A 4,314-nucleotide genomic window follows, 5' to 3' on the forward strand; every position below is an offset into this window, starting at 1 on the left:
ATATACTCTCCTTTTTCGGCGCGTCGCGTTGGCCATATTTATAGGCGTGTGGAGGCGTTCTAGAAATTTTAGTTTTACCTTACACTACTGAGCTACATTTAAGCGTTTACATATATACATATATTGTTGATTCTTTCTCTCGAAAATCTTCTACAACTTTGGAGAATAGACGGGAGTTTTGCAATACATATTTAACACTATAAGGTATGAATGTTTTATAATATAAACTTAATCTAAACAAACGTTGATATTAAAATAAATATATAACAACAAATTCGTTACACTATGCAAATTTGTCTTTATATTATAATATAACATTTTTTATATTATAATGAAATACGTCTCTGTTATATCAGGTATTAATAAGTTTTCAGGGCTAGCTTTTGGCCTGTTGTCACCAACATATAACTGTGCATAGGTATCTTTTATTTTTTTCTTATATTACTTTATCTCCAAGTTTGTTCTTTAATCCAATCTGATGGTCAACTTCCCAGCTCTTTTTAAAATTATAATCTACTTTGTGGGGGAGGGCTAAATGTGTGTGGGGGCGAGACATTTGCCCCAGATGCCGTGCGTTAATCCGCTTCTGTTGGTACATGTTTACAATCTTCTGATATTTGTTTAACAATAATGTTATTAACAAAACGGTCCCCTTGGTAAGTTCAGCGATAACTTTACGGACTTACAACTCTAAAATCTGAGGTTTAGTTTCTTTTGTTGGACAGAATGCAGATAGCTCATTGTGTAGCTTTGCGCTAACAAACAACGATACTTAACAATTTTACGTGCAGAAACTGTGTGGAAATCTAGAAAAAATATGGACATATATCTAACTAAAGATATGTTTTAAAGTAGTTATGGAAGGGTGAAATTCATAACACTCATATATATCACAATTTCTCCCCTTCCTTATCTCAAGAATATACCTTCACCGAACATTAAAATTAAACATTAACGGTCGAATTAGAAAATTTAATGCTGGTCACAAAATGTTATAATCGTTTCCCTTAGGTGACATGCATGACGCCATGACCACTACATGAAAACAACAATGTTTGAACTCCTAAATTCCAGCAACCAGCAAGGAAAACAAAGTACAATACAAAATAAAACTGTGTTACGACAGCGGAAGTCACGTGACTCTGCTGGCGCGTTTGGCGCTGGTAGCGTGCGTGACGTTTCTCGAATTATAGGGGAAGTGCGAGTTTATTCGAGACGCCCTCTTCTTTAGTATATAAGCCTGGCAGAGAAAGCCAGCAGGGGAATAAAGTGTGTGTCTTGTACTCGTCGAGAGCGAAGTTATCAAGATTGTGAATCGCAGTGATTTATGGCGTGTATCATAAAAACTGTTAAGTTTAAAGTGACGAGAAACGTACTGATTGTGGAACTACTGTGTACTAAAGTTTGTATCGAGGAAGAATAAACTGGTTTAATAAAGAAAGGACTGGTATCGCTGAAGATCCTCAGAGAGAATTTCTAACGGAAACAAACAATTAAGCAGATACGTAACAACTGAAATATAAAAAAAATAGTTAAGATCATAACATGCTGTTTAAAATAAATCGTAGTACAATTCAAATTCAAAATAAAGCTTGAATATAAAACAAAGATTAAAATCATAAGATACAGTTCAAAATAATTCACAATACTAATATAAGCACAAAATTTACACATGCTGGAGTGCCTATGACGTCATATTCAGTGTCCTAGAGCGCCATGTATGAAGTAAAGGCAAAACCTAAGCCAGTGATTGAATACGCCTGCACGGCAGGGTGGAACATTTCAAACACACAAGAAGAAAACACAAAACTATATACTCAGAAAAGCCTTTAAAGTCCACCGAACAACAAATTTAACCTTTTTACATATATACTCAAATTTCCCTTGGTTATCTGACAGACTCTTTGAAAACTCGCTCACATACTAGAAGAAAAATACAAACAAAAACGACCTATCCCCACTAAAAATAAATGTATATACAAGCGTATCTGCTTGTTTGTTAATTTCCCGTAGACATTCTTTCCGGGAAACTTCAGCGATACAAGTCGTTTCTTAATTAAAATAGTTTATTCTTTCTCGATACAACTTTGTAATACACAGAATTTCCACAGTCAATACGTTTGCAATCTCAATAACAAAACACACACTTTATATTACCGTCACTACCGCTGCTCGCTTGACTCAATTATCTGTCTCTATATCTATCTATCTGCAATTATATCTCCGCTTTATTTGCCGAGCTTATATACTAAAAAAGAGGGCGCCTATAACAGACTAGAGTTGACAGGAAAAGTCATGATCCTTTTAGAAACTCCAGCGAGCATGCTTCCAGCGTCGCGTAACTTCCGCTGTCGTAACAATACACATAATAGTACTGTCTGTTGTTTGTCCATGTAAGTACTTCCCATACATATTGTTACGTCTCTGTTCGTTAGTTAATTTTCCGTAAATTCGTTCCGACGAAACTTTAGCGACACAAGTCCTTTCTTATATAAAACTGGTTTATTCTTTCCGAATACAACTTTACGATATACTTAATTTCAACAGTCGCTCTATAACAACGCTATAACTCACGTCTCACGTGGCCAATAATATTTTATCCGCAGACATTCAATTACTCGTTACCTTGTCCCGTCACGTTGTGACCATCTTATATATATACCAGACTACCCCCAGTCTAGTAGTCTCTCGATAATTCATGAAGGTTCGAGAAGGACGTGGCGAGATACTAGTCACGTGACCTCGCTGACACAACACTGCCCCCTCCTTAGTATTATTCGTCCCGAACAATAGCCACTTACATTAAACCAATAACAATTAACTTACATTATACCTACTGAAACCAGCTGTCCTAACTTTACAGTAACCAAGAGGAAATTACACAATATAGTGTGTACACTGTATGGTGAATATCACTTGGTAGTTTGAAAGCAGTGAGCGCTACTTATTTTATTCATATTGCAACCACATGACCATCCTCGCTGTGATAATAACGTTTAATCTTAGTCATATCAATTGGAGGTTGTTGGCGGCATTTCCTTGGACCTTCAGAGCTGAATCTTGCTTCTTAATCCTGTATTTCCTCATCTGACTCATCCCAAACAGTCAGTTAAGTACTCTAAGCTCTTTCATTCTATCTTCACAGATTGGAATAAAACAATAATTTTGTCTTCAATCCACTTGCTTATCTCTGCTACTGACTCTTGATCCAGCTAGTTCACCAGATGCAGCTGATCAATATGTACTATATCCTTTTATGCGCCCTTTGACTGCTGTAATTCATACATTAATAGACAAATTCATCAAAACAAAGAATGAAATCCTGGCCAGTCTGAACTAAGAGGCTTCTGTGCTGCTGGAATATATCAAAATCACACTTATTTCCACTTTAATGTATTTTTTCCCTCACTGTCTTATTGTAGCATTTACTGTGTCATATGGCAGCCTTTACATGAGTTTATGCACAAAATCATGCACGTCTACAAACACAAATCTTAACTACTCCACATATTCATGTGAACACTGTGGGATGTCCGACCTAGATGGAGACCATACATCATTTCTAAAGGGAGGAAGACTTTTTAACCAAACATTAGCATAATTGGCAAACAACCATCGATCTCTGTTCAGTTCACAGTACACCATTAGGATATAAGGCAAGTGTTCATCCCAGATGGTTCAGTTGGGACTAACAAACTTAGGAACCATATACTTTACAATCTATATTATCCTTTCCACTAAGGCATCAGACTGGGAGTGATAAGGTGAAGTTTGTTCTTCACCACACTCAACACTTTACACAACTTAGAGAACAGTTGGTCATTAAAGTCAGCGTCCTAATCTGTGTGGATCTCTTCAGAGACTCCAAACTGGGCTACCAAGTGATCATTTAGTGCACCAACCACACACTGTGTAGATGTATCAACTAATGAATAAGCCTCGGCCTACTTTGTGAAGCACTTGATAACCACAAGTACATTAAAGTGACTTCTTTCTGCTTTTGGAAGTGGACCAGTAACATCCAGAACTATTCTCTGTAAAGGAGAGCCAACAATGTTTTGTTGAAGTTTACCCTGCTTATGTTAACACACACACACACACACACACACCATACAGTGTTCAATCTAGAGCTAAATGTTTTGACTCAAATGAGGCCAGAAGAACTATCATCAAATATTAGCATTACTTACAATACCTAGGTACCTTATAAATGTTAGAGGTATCCACACTCGACAAAATTTAAAATTAAAAAATAACTAAAATAGGATAGCTTGTTTGTTTGTTTTGAATTTCGCGCAAAGCTACACGAGGGCT

This window comes from Limulus polyphemus, unplaced genomic scaffold, assembly GCF_000517525.1.
Source record: "Limulus polyphemus unplaced genomic scaffold, Limulus_polyphemus-2.1.2 Scaffold121, whole genome shotgun sequence".
Classification (NCBI taxonomy): domain Eukaryota; kingdom Metazoa; phylum Arthropoda; class Merostomata; order Xiphosura; family Limulidae; genus Limulus; species Limulus polyphemus.